This window comes from Parasteatoda tepidariorum, chromosome 1 (assembly GCF_982258835.1).
Source record: "Parasteatoda tepidariorum strain Cologne lab strain chromosome 1, Ptep-v5.0, whole genome shotgun sequence".
Lineage (NCBI taxonomy): Eukaryota > Metazoa > Arthropoda > Arachnida > Araneae > Theridiidae > Parasteatoda > Parasteatoda tepidariorum.
In genome coordinates this window covers 129567090-129584571 of record NC_141755.1, presented here as the reverse complement: position 1 = coordinate 129584571, position 17482 = coordinate 129567090, and the positions used below count along the sequence as shown (strand labels likewise).

Sequence of the window (17482 nt, the reverse complement as noted above, 5' to 3'; positions counted from 1 at the left end):
GTAGAAAAAATTCTGTTAAAAAAGAATTTGAGATGAAGATTCCAAAAATAGCACTGTTTTTGAATCTTTGCAATTTTTTATTAGCTGTTTAAGAAAGCAAGATATATCGAGCATTTTCCTGATATAGCAATATTTATAATAAGAATTTTGACAATTGAATATGAATTTTACTATGAAACAAATAAAAGTACCAAAACAATTGATTAGTATATTAATTGAAAACTATGCGTGATAGCATAAAGAATAAGATTGAGAAATGTTGAAATTATCAAATAATCTTTGAATTTAAGGAAACATTTAGAGCAAGGAGCTAATTTAAACTTCAATATAAATGACAATTTTTTGAAGAAATTTAAGTTTTTCATATTATGGCATGCATTATGCATCAAAATTTTTTTATGTTCTCGACATAACTACAAACAATCTCTGCAAGTTACAGCAATATGACATTTTTTAAGAAAAACTTATTAAGTATATAATACAGTAGCCTTAAAGAGTCTCATAATTCTTTGAAGTTTTAGACAGATTAAAGATAACTTAAACGCAGTTTAAAAACAAACTCATTTCTTAAAAAATCTCCCCAAACACTAAAGAGTTTTAAAGAAACCTGGGAAATTAAATTACCGTGAATAAAAAATGTCTAATAAAATATACAGCAATCAAATTACGAATTAATCTATAATTGCATTTAAAATTTATTCTCTCTTTTAATAGCGTGAAGTAAAATAGAATACTTCAATAAACCTAATTATGAAATACTTTATGGAATTTTCATTGATTAAGAGACAAATTTTGTCCCGCCCATTTAATTTAAAAACAAAATTGTTCTATCCAGTTTTAATTACAGCACATGAAAGGTTTTCTGCGAAATTTCTAAATTCTATTTAATTCGTGATTGAAATTCGTTGGAGACGAAGATTGAGAATGAAATTCGTGGGAGACGAAGCACTCTAATAATACGTAAAATTACATTTAAAAATCTACGACTGCAGATTTAAAAAAAATATATGTATTGAATTAAAGTTCAAGCATAATTATCAAGAAGCAAGATACGAAGTGGATTTAGACTTACCTAGTGAAACTTCGTGTAACGCGACGAATTTGTACCACGTCGAGAGTCACTTATCAAACAAAAACACTGCATTTCAATAAACAGATGCACTTCTCAGCAGCGCGAAAGAGATGAACAGAATGAACGAGAAAATGATGCACTTTTATTGAACGATAACAAAACGTGAGAACGCGTCGATCCGCTCGTTTTTGCTCATATCCGAATTCACAAACATTAAGCTAGTTTCGTCAAGTGTGGATACAGCGGGTTCGAATCCTACCTTTGCCCTGTATGTATTCTCCGTGATATCCTTCTTCAAATTGTTCGATCTGTATTCTATTATTTTATACATACATACATATTAAACTAGATTATATTTATACATAACCTAATAAGCCCATATTATATTTATACATACATATCAAACTAGATTGTCATATTGTGTACCCCCTAATATACCTATAATTATTTCATCTGGTAGGGTACACTAGTACCCGGTAATATAATACCGGTTCCAATATGAATATTATGGATCATTATTAAGGTAAGATATTGGGCTATGTGTTAATGCAGAATATTGACTTCGCATTTCTTCATTTTAACGCTATTCAACACACTATTATATTTATACATACATATCAAACTAGATTGTCATATTGTGTACCCCCTAATAAACCTATAATTATTTCCTCTTGTAGAGTACACTATTATCCGGTAATATAAATATTATGGGTCATTATTAAGGTAAGATATCAGGCCATGTGTTTAAACGGTTTATAAACCTAAATTGAGCACACATGTATGTAATTTCTATAAAGCAATAAAGTGCCGTCGTAGGTGAATCTTTCGTTTGATGATCTGAAGCGTATCCTTTTGTAACCCCGTGCTTTCCTTTCTTCCATTTGAGGTGGGTCATTGCTTATAGCTAACACACGCACGAATAAGTAAATAAAAAGATTTTATATGGTCAAGAGATAGGGATAGCTTGACTGGTAGGGCACACGTCTGAGAGGTCGTGGGTTCGATTTCCACCGAACGAAGACCCCATGTGTACAAATGGGTCACTGGTGCATGCTAAACTTGTAGGAATCACAAAGTCCTCCTAGTTCCCATCACAAACCAATACCCCTGTGAGTATTGGATCTGATATTGAATGTGTTCTTGTTCAGGTCGAAATTATAATCTGCGGATGGATGGATGATGTGTGAATGTGTCCTCCCTGTAAATGTGATATGACGTATGTATGTTGTCTCTGGATCATTTTCAGGGATGTTTCCCAGACCGTCGCCAATAGCCTATTGAGCAGCTCTCGTGCTACTTAAAAAAAGACAAGTAACAGTACCAGTTATGTGGTTAGATGAAACGGAGTCATTGACTTTTGCTATAAATCTGCAGCATTGAAGTATCGAGGATTTGAATCCAATCATATCACTTGATGTTCTTGATACTTTCCGTAGTGATGTCCATCTGTAACTTCCGTTGCCCATATTTAATTACACATTGACACGAACTTCAAAGCAGTGAGCGCACAAGACTTATGCATGTCCCGAATGAGAAACGAGTAAAAGTTTTGATACTATTGTGTCTCAGTGGCCGAGTGTAAAGAATTTATAGGTTAGGTAGCTGGTGTTAACGTTCTCTTAGAGCTACACTGTCCCACGGTGGACTAAATTAAAGACACGGTTCCTAGCAGAACGACAGAGTCAAGCAGCTCTGAGTGTAGTCAGTATGCGAGTGGGTGACCACTTTGAGCAGCCTGCTGAGGGACAGAGGGTTCGGCACTTATGTTAGAACGCTAAACTGTTCTAACATAAAGTGCTTGACTTCGCTCGCAAGTTGTCGGGCTACAAAAGCAGGGACGCCATCTCCTCTGCGGAGGATCAAAGTTGAGATGGCATGCCTTAGGATCATCCTTAGTGATTTTTCCCAGACTGTCGTCAATAGCCCATTGTACAGAGCTGTAGCGCGACTTAAATGAAGTAGGTATCATCCGGATAGGGGGAAAACTTCCTCCGATTGTGTTTTAAAGCTTTCGGTGGTAAATGTAATTAAATCTCACCGGTTATTTCAGAACTGGAAAGGCAAATTTGGGAGTTAGAGAAGCGTGCTACGAAAAATGGGTGATAATCAGGGCTATCATATCTAGTTGTGGTTGTGTAGTCAGGGCAAGGAATTGTTCTTATCACTAATGAATCCGAAACTATTGTTAACAACCCATTGGCATAGTTGCATTTTACTTTATAACCTTCGTTGAGCAGCCGATGCAAGTTTGTGGATTTACAACTGCTGATTTTCAACTCCATATTTTAGTAATTTTTTAACCAAACCCAGAAGACGAGGGAACTCATGGATCAAGCAGTAGAGAAAATTTGTCTTCGTAGAGGACGTTTCGATGGAAATGACCTGCATTGGCATGGAGAGAGAAACCACGAAATCCTCCTTCAGTTAGCCTGATGGCTAGGGGGCTCTGATCCATGATCCGTCTACCATTGAGGATACATTGAGGATCACTGTGGTCCGTGCAATCGCATCGTTGAGCGTATCTACCAGCCATAGCTGGGATTTGAACCAGGTTCACCTCATTGGAAGGCGAACGCTCTATCTCCTGAGTCACCATGACTCTATTCCAATGATTCATATAAAATTAAATCTATTATTGTCAATGTAGTCGAAAGCCGAGTGTTCAAAAATTACCCCCACGGGAAGAAGATCGCTCAGCCTGGCATTTTAACCACCACTAAAAAGCCGTAAAGCTATCGAGTATTAAAAACAAAACAAATGGATAAAGATTGATAACCGTAATAGAGATGGTTTGTGTCCCGAAGTCAATGAATAACATCAGTCATGACGATCTAGAAGCATGAAAATCATTTGTGTGATTTTTTCATTGTGGTTAATATAAGTCCTAATGTCTGTTTTTTGGTCCAGCAATGAAATGATCGTCAAGACACTGTTCCCTGTATTGGCTGTGATCAGTAAGGGGGTGGGTGACCACTTTGATCAAACCGCGTAGGGACAGAGGGTGCGCGATACCTGTTCACGTTAAGCAGTACTACCGTAAAGTTGTCTACTGCACACGCAGGTCGTCGGGCTACCAAAGCTGGAGGGCCATCCCGTCTGCAGAGGTTCAAAATTGCGATGGCAGGCCTCCGGATCATCCTCGGGGATGTTTCCCAGACCGCCGCCAATAGCTCATTGTGTAGCTCTAGTGACGTAAATAAATTGTTTTTGACGTATGCCTGTTTAGGCAGAGGGGGTGCGATTGTTCTTGTTTTATAGTGGCGCCATCTATGGCCAAGAATTCGACTTCTGCCACACCATACGTCGCTCCCGTTTATAGGGCTGACCCATTCATACATCCATTCATTCATCCACAGATCGTAATTTTGACCTGAATCAGAGAACGATCGATCTCCAATCCAGTACCCCCAGTGGTATTGATTTGTTATGGAAACATGGAGGACTTTTGCAACTCGACAGATTTAACGTGCATCAGTCACTTTACTACACGGGGAGTCTTCGGCCGGCGGGGTTCGAAGCCACGAACTCTCGGACATGGGCCCAGCGTACTATCAACCAGGCTATCCCTGCCCTTGCTAGTATTGTCTTCAGATTATCATTGAGGATGATTTTCAAACAATCTCTGTAAGTAAAACCGAACTTAACCTTTTAATGGGCCCTTTATTTCTAGTAAAGGTAAATTAAAGTATTTTTGGAATTGAAATTGTTTTAAGAACAGTAATTGATATTAAGAAAGAAAAAAAACTCATTTAGTTTATAAAAATGCCATTTTTTTGGTGGTAAATATATTTAAGATGACCTATTAGGAACTTACTGACTTTTATTTTTCTTTACTTATAAAATAAATTCCTTAAATGCTACAAACTTCAAAAGGAATTATGTATTTTATAGTTTTTATACGTTTTTTAAAAGTGACAAATGGTTACCAATATTATTCAAACTCACTTCAAGAAGGCTGAAGTTATTAAAAAATGGAAACCTAAATTAAAAGTGGTAAAACGAGGTGACAAGTATACTTACCACGGCCTTCAAAAGGGTTAACTTAATGACAGAGACTTTTGTTTTTCTTTATAAACTCGAAATTCTCTAAAACTTTAATGTCTCAAAACTGATTTTCATTTATCATATCAAAAGAAAGCCACATTTACTTTTCAGTTCGGAGCGTTTATAGCGTTCTTTAGTGTTTTTTTTTCTTCATTAAATGAAAAAGGCCGATATTCTTATTTATCTCTGTCCTTATTGCGTCTTCAAAAATGTCTTTTCCGCGCTAGAAAGAAAAAAATTATTTTATGACGTTTTGTAAAATTTCAGAAATAATTGAGAAAATAGTTTGAAAACATGTATTTTTTTCCTTAATTTCCTTGAAGTCAAAAGCGAACGCAAATTTACTCCGGTTCTGTTCGAATAATGACGTAAAAGACTAAATATTCAACATTTAATACTACTCCTGTTACATGAATTTGTACATTAAATGATCATAAAACGTGTCATATTCAATTTAAATTGAATAAGGAAATTTCAAAAAGATAAAATGATACGAAATTATTTAAAATTTTGTCATGAGCATTTGCTGGTCTTCGAAAGCAGAAATAAAGGCTCTCTCTGTAACCATTCTCTCAACTTTCGAGTGTTTCAATGAGATGGCTATCTGTTGAAAGATTAGACAGCGCCACTGGTGCAGAGCTGAGTTTAAATACCTCAATACTGTTTCGAGGCAACAGAAAAACTAATTGCAACTCTGTTCCATTCAAAGATCCGAGCTGCATCTATTGTGGCACACCTACAATGGTTCTGACTCGGGATAATAAATATTTGTAATTTATACATACCCCGGGTTCGAATCCCAGTCGATACGAATTCCGCATCCGGCTTGCACCGACCACAGTGCTGACGTGAAATATCCTCAGTGGTAGACGGATCATGAGTTAGGATCCCCTTGCCGTGAGGCTAACCGTGGGAGTTTCTCGTGGTCTTCCACTCCATGTAACTGGAAAAGATAATCGGTCGCTACGGTGCATACCACAGTGGTTAAGCATCCACTGGAAGATTACTCTTTTGTTCTAATGTTCTAAAAAGTCCCGTAGTGGACTGATTGTTAAGACACAGTTCCCAGCAGATCACCGAAGTCAAGCATCACTGGCTACGGTCAGTGTGTGGATGGGTGACCACTTGGATCAGCCTGCGTAGGGACCGAGGGTGTGCGGTATGGGTCCTCGTTAAACTGTTCTACCGTAAAGTGCTCGACTTCGCTTGCAGGTCGTCGGGCTACCGAAGCGGGGGTGCCATCCCTTCTGCAGAGAATCAAAATTGTGATGGCATGTCTTCGGATCATCCTCAGGGGTGTTTCCCAGACAGTCGCCAATAGCCCATCGTGCAGCTCTAGTGCGACGTAAATTAACTATAACTATAAATAACTAATGTTCTAAATGAGCTGATTTAACATACTAATGTTTTCATGTGGAAAATTCTTTCTTCGTAAACTAATTGCGTGAGTTGCATCCTGGGTATTTGAGACTAAAGCAACTTTTTCAAATAGTCACCAGTTCCTTCAATGCAGAAAAAAAAGTCGCAATGCAGATCTACTTCTTCCGGGCAATGCTTTACGCGGCTAAGTGGTCACAATAATTTTTTGGAATGCGATTTCGTACTCCATTTTGTCGGCGAAATCAGACAGAGAAAGCAGACAGTTGAATGCATCGGTAGGCGAACTATCGCAGCCAAAGAAAACAGAGTTAATTTAAACAAATAATTTTAATTTTGAACGATAAAAATGAAAGAAAAAAGAGTGAACATTATTCAGAAAGGAACTGACATGGGGAGCACATTTTTGTGCCTTTGAAAGGTCTGTAGTGCAGCTACCACTACAAAAATACAAGATAAAATTCCGGCAGACAAAATTCTGCATCCTTTTCATTAATAAAGGTTGACATTGTCGGTATAAACACTCCCCACAGGTTTTGACGAGGAGATGAATTTCCAAATGAGCATAGGTTAGTTTAAGTGTGGTGTAAAACCACTCAGTAGAGAGGACAGATAATCATCGCCGGGACAGTGTGATGGTCAATCTAAGGCACCCTTTTCATACAAAACATGAATTCCTCTTTATAATTCTCTCACAATTGATTTGGCGATATTTCTTGTAAGCAGTATTCCAAAATGCCCGCCGCCTCCCAATAACGGGATCAATATTTGACACGTTTATTCGCCTCCACGAAATGTATCTGCCGTTGCGAGAAATTTGCTCAATTTCCATACAAATAGTTTTCAATTGACTTTTCTCCCCCTCTGCTCTCTTGGGGGATTTGTTCTAAATTGCCTCTCCCTGATATCGTGCCCCCCACCCCCCTCGTTTTAGTCATCTTTTGGTTGGAATGGAGGGTGATTTGTATTCGATTATTTTCTTATTACCATCCGCCTCTACCAACCCCAATATCTTTTTATCGTCTGCCGTGAAAGGGATGTACTCGAACGGCTGGCTACTCGAGAGTTAAAAGAATCGTAAAGGAACTGGAAACGTTTTCGCTGTGCGCAAAAGAAAAAAAAGAAAAAATGGACGTTGACGTAGTGTTTGTTCGAATGATTCGAAATGTGGATTTTAGGCGGGAAAAAGAGCGCCGCGGATAGGAGGAAATAAAATAGCGCAGATGATATTTTAAAGTACAAAAACGCATTTTTCACACAAGAACGCGTTTTTCATGAATAAATGCACCTTTTTTTTTAACCGCTCCCCTGATTATCCCGAATTAACTCGGGATAATCAGGGGAGCCCGAGTTAATTCGGGCCCGACACAATTGTTTTGGGTTTACGACTACTAATGTTCAATTCCGTAGCCTTGTCATTTTGAACCCAATCCCGAAGACAAGGGAACTCCTGGAACAAGTATTGGCAGAAATTTGCCTTCGTGGAGGACTTTTTTGATGGAACTAACCCGCATTTGCGTTTCATGGAGAGGAAGACCACGAGAATCTCCCACGGTTAGCCAGACGGAAAGGGGAATCTAACCCATGATCCGTCTACCACTGAGGATATTGTCACGTCAGCACTGTGGTCGGTTATAACCGGATGCGGAATTTGTATCGATTGTGACTCGAACCCGGTTTGCCGCATTGGAAGGCGAACGCTCTCTATCCCCTGAGCCATCGCGGCTCGTATGTATAGATTGCAAATATTTATTGTCCCGAGTATACTCGGGCATAGCAGAATTCGTCAATACGTTTTGTTTTATCACGTTTTTATTCGGCCGGAAGCAAAACGAAAAAATAATAATAATAATCTGCTGAGATTGGAACTTTGTCAATATTTGTTTGAGATTTTTGCTATTTGTGGGACTGCAGACGCGTTTTGTGCAATTGTATAGACCAGGGGTGACCAACCTGCGGCTCTTTGAAGGATTATTTGTGGCTCGCGAGTCCCATGCGGCTCTTAGAGGGATTGTGGCTCTCGATAAATGTACCCGAGTTCCCTTTTCATTTTTGTGCTGTTATATTTTAAAAAATTATTATCGTTCCGTATGTTCCGAATTTTGGAAATTTGTACCAGAATCGAAGTATCCTGAATTAAAAAAGGTTGCTTGTAGAATTATTTATGTATTCGGAACAACGTACTTATGTGAATCATTGTATTCCACTTTAAAATTCGTGAAACACCGATAAGTCTTAACTAACCAGCATCTCAAAGAATTACTGAGAAGTGCCGTCTCACAAATTATTCACCAAAGAGAATTATCAAGAGAAGTAAAATAAATGTGTTTAATATTTAAATTGAATACACATATTTTGTACTTTTATTTATATGTTTTCAATAAATATAATTTCTGTAAAGAAAAATTTAATACCTTTTTTACATACCTTTTAAATACGTATTTAATTGCGGCTCGCGAAAAATTTCAAATTTTGAAAAATGGCTCGACTATAAACAAAGAAGCTCCTGGTATAAAAATTGTTGATTTTATGAATTTTTTTTTCTTCTACAAAATAATTGGTAAAGAAAGCGGTTAAGTAGGAAAAAGAGCACTATGGATAGGAGGAAATAAAATAGCGCAGATGATATTTTAAAATACAAAATTTGATACAAAAACGCATTTTTCATGACTAAATGCACCTCTTTTTTTAAAAAAAAAGATTCGAATTTTTGACTCTCAAATATGAGATAAAGGGATGAGGTGTTTTTATCTTTTCATAGACAGGGTCGATAACTACTCACTCCCCCCGCAATGTTATTAATTTATTCATTTTCTTAATCTGACAGAATATCTTTGATGGCTCAGTTTAGAACATTTTTTCGGTTCAACGCGATTTTTTTTTTTTTTTTTTTTTTGTACTCTAACTCAATCCCCCCTTGCGATCGCTTCAATAAGGCTTAGAATAAACATCAAAAGTTCCTCCTTTAAAAAGATAAAATATACACTGTAAAAAAACTCGGTAAATCTTTAACCGGTATTTGGTGCAAAGTTTCTCATTATCCGAAAGTTCAGTTAGAAAGAAGATCATTTTATTTTTTAGCTACACCCTAAATTGTGAAGTAGGATCGAGGAATACTTCGCAACTGACTGCACCAAAATTTGGTAAGAGACGTAAATTTTTGACTGTAAACTGAATGACATTTGCTTACGACGTATGTATCAGGACGACTCATATAGCATGTTGGTACAATTATCATTTAGGTAGGTAAATGCTTTATTTCCATTCATTAGAATTCATTTCTTTTTATGCTGAATTTTTAAATTGGATTGGTAGAATAAGATGGTTAGAGGAATGTTATAAAATAAACCACACTTCCGGCAAATAGTTTTGTTGAGGTACATAGCAAACCTGGCTTGCATTAAAAATACCTAATAATGGTGAAACGTTCAACTGCTTACATACATACAGTCGGACCTCTATTTAACGAAGACGATAAGTCCCGATAATAAGTTCGTTATAAGGAAAATTCGTAAAATAGAAAATTCCCTTTTGAAAAACACAAAACATATTTCAAATTCATAAACACAAGACATAATTAAAACAGCAATGGATACACTTTTATCTTGTAAACTAGTATCTACTATTTATTTTATATATCCAGGGGTGATTGTGAGCTCAAGTCAAAATTCCGGAAAATTTCTTGAGTAAAAAAAATAAAGTTTAAATCGAAAAAAATTTAAACAAGGTTTTTTTCTTTTTCTCAATATTTCTTAGTTTACTTAAAATATATTTAAAATTTTACACATACCTATGATAACCTGGAGAAGTAATTGAAATTTTCAAATATATCTTTCTTGAGTTTATGATTATAATAACTATTTACTGATAAAAAATGAATATTAATCTTGAATATAAGCTTATAAAGTATCGGGTTCTCCCTTACAAACAAATAAAATAAACTGTGTTTTTAAGTTCCACCTTTGAAAATTTGATTTCTGGAAACTTTAGTGATCATTGATTTTTTGAAACGTCTGAACCTTTGATCTCCGGAAACTTCCGGATCACGGTTAGCGAAAAATCCGGAGCACAATCAGCCCTGATATATCTTAACCATAAATGGAATCCGTATGGAAAGCAAGAATTGATTAAAACATTATCCAGTGTTACACTATCATGCTACATACATCTTCAACTGAAAAAACCTAACTTTATCGATAAAATTATATCTTCATTTATGATAAAAGTAATTTTAAACATGCATTACCACATGAGTTTAATTGCTACTGATAAAATACGTTCATTTTGTCAGAGTTTTTCATTTGAGATGCAAACAAAAAGGGATGCTTTCTCAAAAACGTGTGGCTTCAACAATCATATGGAGTTAAGATGGAATGTGTTGTAGGAGGGTATTGACAAATTGATGCTGAATATAACTCTAGAAAATGAAAACCAGATCATATAAAGCTTTTATTTAATACATTTTTGCAGAGCTCGAGATACAAAATATAAATATTTTTATCCATAGGACTTTTAGTTGTATAAATTTTGCTTGATAATTAATAAGGACAGGCCATGGGAGACATTTCCCACACGAGCTTCCTAAAGCTAAATTAAAAAGCACGTGTAATTTGTTCCCAACAGAAGCATGTATAGGAGATCCAATATTGGCGAATTATCAAAATATAACATAGCCAACCAGCATATCAATATTGGGTTTAAAAGAATACCTTGGCGATCACGAGTCGCCAACAAATTTATGAGAATAATTACAACCATGCAACTGAAACATTTAGCAGTTGGAAATTAGAATAAAAAGTTCAAAATAGATATTTGTTTTCGATTAGGCGCGACAGTGAATTAATAAGTCGGCATTAATAATAAAAAGTATCCGTTACATAGATTTATATGAGAAGAAATAAATAGTTTGATATTCGTTTCAAAAGATTAAGTCTTTAATTTATTTTAAACGAATAATTCTATTAATGAAAAAAAAAGCTTAACTAATTAAAGATATTTTAAAAGATAGGAAATTAATTTGTAATGCCAATTGTGGCCTCACAAATCAGTTAGAGGTCATTTCCTCCATGAAATACGTTAACAAGTTTAAAATGCTGTGAAATATTTTGGGAAATAGGGAAGGCGGATCTCAAAGAGTAGTTCGCTCAATAGAAAATTCACTTCGCTATTTGGAAGTTATTTTACGAAGAGATTTCCAAAATGTTCTTAGTCCCTCGAAAAATTCGAAAAAGTTCATTAAATAGAAGTCCAACTGTATATATAAAGAATAATAATCAGTGTTTTATTTCTTCAAAAACACCTACGCAACCTGCAACCGCTATTTGGAGCTAGAGAAAATACCAAAATGTGGTAAAATTGAGCACCCTTCTACGTAGCCAGTCAATGAATACCGATTTTTGGTGTCACGTGGCTCGGAATTGTTTACAGTGTAGAAGGCGGTAAGGATTTAGCTGCTGCTATCATTTAGATTGCAGATTATCGTCAGAGACTTGAGGTAAAAAAAAAAAAACCCATATGGATGTTTATTCCATAATCTTATTTTTTCCGTAGATTAAAGTAAAGTGGTCGGGTCGTCATAAAATAAATGAGGCCCAAAAACATGAGAGTTCGAATATGGAATCGAAGGCACCCAGAGAATCTCATTTATAAATGTTTGGGGAATCACGTAAAAGATTCTCTCTCGAGTGTCATGAAATGATAATTCAGAGAGAGAGAGAGATGTCACCCAAATGATACCCTTACTCGGGAAGATTACTTCGATTTTTATTTTATATACAAGAGACATCAAATCCTGGAAAGTCAGTCTCGCATTTCTATTTGAGGAAACCATGATCTCAGAATAAATGTTTGAATAAAAATGAATAAGTAATAAATACATGGTAAAGAATTTGTAAGTCTCAGATGCAGTAGTTTGTATGTATGTATGCCTATATATATAAATTTTTTCACGATAATTTTTCAAAGCGTCTTTGATCGCCTATTTAACATTGTGAGTCATCTCCGACCCCATACGTTTTTGATGAGTTTAAGCAAATCAAGTAAATTTTCGGCTTCGAACCATACATTTTGTGCTCTTAGAAACGTGCCGTCGAAAATTCATACCCTGAACTTCTGGGTAACAAACTTTTTCCTAACGCTAAGTATTTGCCACATACGATAAAATCGCATCTATAATTTATTTTTATTTTCATAACCGTCGTTGAACAGTCAACCCAATTTTTCGGGTTTACGACAGCTCATGTTCAACTTCGTAGCTTTGTCATTTTGAGCCCAATCCAGAAGACAAGGGAACTCCTGGGTGAAATTTGCCTTCGAGGAGTATTTTTAGATGCAACTAAAAATACTCCGCGAACGGAATTCCTATCAACCAACCATCGCTGCTATTTGAGTCCGGTTCACCTCATTTGAAGAGGAATCCCCTGAGTCACCATCCCCTAAGACTTCTATAATTGGTGATATTTTTTGCGTGCGCTTATACTTTTTTCACCCACTGTAGAAATGAAAAAAGTGGTGAACAACCGGTTTTTGTCTAATTTTATTGCTTTAAATATCGACATAGGTAGTATTTTGAGCCGCAATGGCTCAGAGGATAGAGCGTTCGCCTTCCAATGAGATGACCTAGGGTTCGATCCCGGCGATGGCTGCTCGATACGAATTTCGCATCCGTCTTCCACCAACCACTGTGCTGACGTGAAATACTCTCAGTGGTAGACGGATCATGGGTGAGAGTCCCCTTGCCGTCAGGTTAACCGTGGGAGGTTCTCGTGGTCTTCCTCTCCATGTAACGCAAATGCGGGTTAGTTCCATCAAAAAGTCCTCCACGAAGGTACCCATTACTCAATCCAGGAGCTTCCTTGTCTTCTGGATTGGGTTCAAAGTGACAAGGTTACGCAGTTGAACATTAGTACTCGTAAACCCAAAAAATTGAGCCGGCTGTTCAACGACGGTTATAAAATAAAATAAAGTAGGTAGTGTTTTATGATTAAAAAGAAAAAATAAATGTCCAAAAAGAAAGTGGAAACTTTATTAAGGTAAAGCGAACATAAGGTAATTTGCGACTACCATATTTGCTCTTTAAATCTGACAATCGGAAATATAACTAATAAATCACGTGAGTTTTTTTTCTTCATTAATTTATCTTTTTTTTTTTGTCTTTAATTTACCTTATACCTTCTAGGTTTTAAAAGCAATTTGCTGGAATTAAATTGATGATTGATTACGCGAAGAAACAGGAAGTCATGCTTATAATCAGAGAAAATTGATCACTTTTTCTGATTATGAAAGCCATTGCTTATTTCTTACTGAAATCCAGGTTAAAGTTTGCAATAATAACGATACAAAAAAACAAAAAAAAATAACTGCTGACTAGAGATAAGTAATGTAAAAAATAAAATAAAAACGTTAAATCAAAATGAAATTGATACAAAAACAAAAGGAATGAGATAAGGAAAATAAAGTTAAGTTTTAAACATGAACGCAAACAAGAAAAATAAAATTGTCAAAAATAGAAAGTTTTTTCTTTTCTTTTTCGGACAAGACAGGGGAAAATGTATCCTCTGCATGACTTTTATCTTCTTTTTTTTTAAAACCTTCGTTGAAAAGCCTACCCAATTTTCGGGTTACAAATTTTCAACTCCGTAGCCTTGTCATTTTGAACAAAATCCAGAAGACAAGGGAACTCCTGTATTGGGAGACATTTGCCTTCGTGGAGGACTTTTAATGGAACTGACCGGCATTTGCGTTACATGGAGAGGAAGACCACGAGAATGGTTAACCTGACGGCAAGGGGACTCTCACCCATGATCCGTCTACCACTGAGAATATTTCACGTCAGCACTGAGCCGGATTCGGAATTCATATCGACCAGCCATCGACGGGATCGAACCCGGCTCACCTCATTGGAAGGCTAGTGCTCTATCCCCTGAGCCATCGCGGCTTAAGTTTTTTTTTAAAAATTACTTTTCTTTTTTAAAAATCAAAAGATAAAAATAAAGTAGATTCTGTATTGACTTAATTTATTAAATCAGGCGCTTTAAGGTTAAATCAAGCTATTAAATCAGGTGCTTTTATCAGGGGCCGCTGAAGGGTGGGGAAACATATTTGCAATATTTGCGGGCCGGAATAGCCTGGTTGGTAGGGCAGTGGGTCCATGTCCAACAGTTTGCGGATTCGATCCCCGCCGAGTCGAAGACTCCCTGTGTAGTAAATGGTGACTGATGCACGTTAAATCTGTCGAGTAGCAAAGTCCTCCATGTTCCCATAACAAATCAATACCTCTGGTGGTACTGATCTAGGAGCTTTCTTGTCTTCTGGATTGGGTTCAAACTTACAAGGCTACGGAGGTGAATATTAGCAGTCGTAAACCAAAAAATAAATACGGTCGGTTGTTCAACGATGGATATAATTCTCAATACTTGCGTAGTTAAATTTGCAATATAGAAATAGATAGTTTTTTTGGTGACGGAAATTATAAAAAAAAATTGAAGTAGAGACTTTCTTAAAATAATGTTTCCATATCAAGCGTGCTTTAATATTTCCTTTTTGAAAACTCTTACTAAATCATCCCTTACTCATACTACAGCAGAAATGGATATACTACCCATAGTTTTTGGATGGGTGCACTCCCCCCAACCTTGTTACATCCCCCCCTCTGTTAAATCCGAACTCGATATATTTCTCATACCTCCAACACAAACGGAAATAGGTCTGAGTATTACCCTATCCGTCTCCCCATTGTGAAAGTAAAATTTTAAAAGATAATGCACCTCTTTCGAAAAATATGAAAGTTTCTACTTGTCATTTATTTTTACAAACCCAATTTTTTTATGACTGGATCAAGTACTGGGAGAAATGTGGCCTCCGTGGAGGACTTTTTGATAGAACTAACCCTCATTTGCGTTACACGGAGAGGAAAATCACGAGAACCTTCCACGGTTACCCTGAGAGAAAGGGGACTTAACCCATGATCTGAGGATATTTCACGTCTGCACTGTGGTCGGTGCAAGCCGGATTCGTATTGAGCAACCATCGGTGGGATTCGATCTCGGTCCACCTCATTGGAATGTAAACGCTCTATCAACTGTGCCCATCGTGCCTCTCCTATTACGGTTCACATCAAAATAGACAACAGCCATTTTGCTAATGGGTAACCCGTGATCGCCTTTTGTCTGCAACAATTTTTTGTGTACTATATGCACCGAAGAGCCATTACATTATGAACACCCTGCTATTAACATGTAGGACCACCTTTAGCCTTCAAAACTGCTAGCACCCGCCGTGGCATTGATTCCACAAGGTGCTGATAGGCAGTCAGAGGTATCTGGTACCAAGCGCTCACCAACTGGTTCTGTTATTCCCTCACATTGCAAGGGGATAGCGTGGCAGCACGAATTTGGTTTTCCAAGTAGGACCATAAATGCTCTATTTGATTAAGCTCAGGGGAATTTGGGGGCCAAGACATGACTTGTTCCTCGAACCAATCCATGACGATTTGACATGGTGCATTATCATGTTGGTAAGCACCATCCCCAGCAGGAAAAACTGTTGCCATGTATGGGTGAACCTGGACTGCAACTATGTTCAAGTAGCTTACAGACGTCAGGGATTGTTCTATGAGGATTATGGGTCCTAATATGCCCCATGAAAACATTGTTTCTGGGCGAGAAACCATGAAAACCTGGGCGAGCCCATTGTTATAGATGGTATAATGAATAATATATATATTTAATGTATAATATATATATTTAATGTATAATATATATATTTAATGTATATATATATATATATATATATATATATATATATATATATATATATATATATATATATATATATATATATATATATATATATATATATATATATATATATATATATATATATATATCCAAAATCTTCTCTAGTTTACACCAGCAGCGGTTGCGAGTGTTTTTAATTTTCTTTATACGTTATTATTTTATTTTTAAAAAAATTTCGCAAACTTATGTATATTTAAGTGCATCATTTCCCCCCGATATTTTCAGATCATTGTAAATTTTGTCACTGACTTAGATCAGATGTTTTTGAATGGAGTGACACTACAGAGAGAAAAATAAATACATAATGAGTCATACTAATTTATCATACTGTATAGATGATAACAAACATTGTCAAAAATTATGAAATCTTCTTAATTTTGGAAGGAAGTATTGATTTTTGCTGACGAAGAGTTCCCTTTTTTAAGAGTGGCTGCAGCTCCGTGTCTAGCGTTCAATTTTTCCAATTTGAAAAGTATATATATATTTATGTATATATATTTTAAATTTTCCGTAGTGATTTGTTGTGTCCTTCGTCTTTGTATGTGTAAGGGATGTTATTATGCCCTGTAAGAATGGAGAGAGAATATCTGAAAAGAAACTTAAAAGGTTTCTCTTTTAAAAGAAGAAAGGGAAGAGAGAGAACTATTTTTCCTGGTTAGAGAGACAGGTTGTTCGGGAGAAACCCTTTTCTTAAGTGACAAATGAGAGGTGAATTGCGCAGTCAGAAAGGAGTTTGATTGAAAGTCCGCCTGCTTCTTAATGTCTCTCCCCCCCCCCCCCTTCGAAGATGAATCGGAAGCAACACTATGAGTGATCATAGAGAGAATGAAAGGGCACTAAAGGTATCAAGAAAATAAACTTTTATCATCTTAAAATCACAAACATTCAAGAAAAATAGAAACATACAAGATTATTATAAAATTAAAGAACAGAACGGATGTCATGTTCTTGTACTTAACTGATAACTTGCGAACATGATTTAAGTTAAGAGTAGTTAGAGTAGTTACTAAAACATATAATCAAGGATAGATAGATGGATATACATATATATATATATATATATATATATATATATATATATATATATATATATATATATATATATATACGATATATATATATAACTACTTGCTTTATAGTCTATGTTTTATACTGTTTTTTCTTTTTATTTTATTTTATTTTCTGTTTTTAC

The 17482-nt window shown here is 36.0% G+C and overlaps 1 protein-coding gene across 1 annotated transcript in view; it reads right to left on the bottom strand.

Moving 5' to 3' along the window:
* The window catches only part of LOC147816945 (uncharacterized), a 34247-nt gene extending 33063 nt beyond the window's left edge, over positions 1-1184 (bottom strand). The window contains exon 1 of the mRNA XM_087152990.1: positions 1073-1184. The gene's annotated coding sequence lies outside the window, so the exon portion shown is untranslated. The remainder of the gene's footprint in view (positions 1-1072) is intronic.
* Between the last annotated feature and the right edge of the window lie 16298 nt (positions 1185-17482).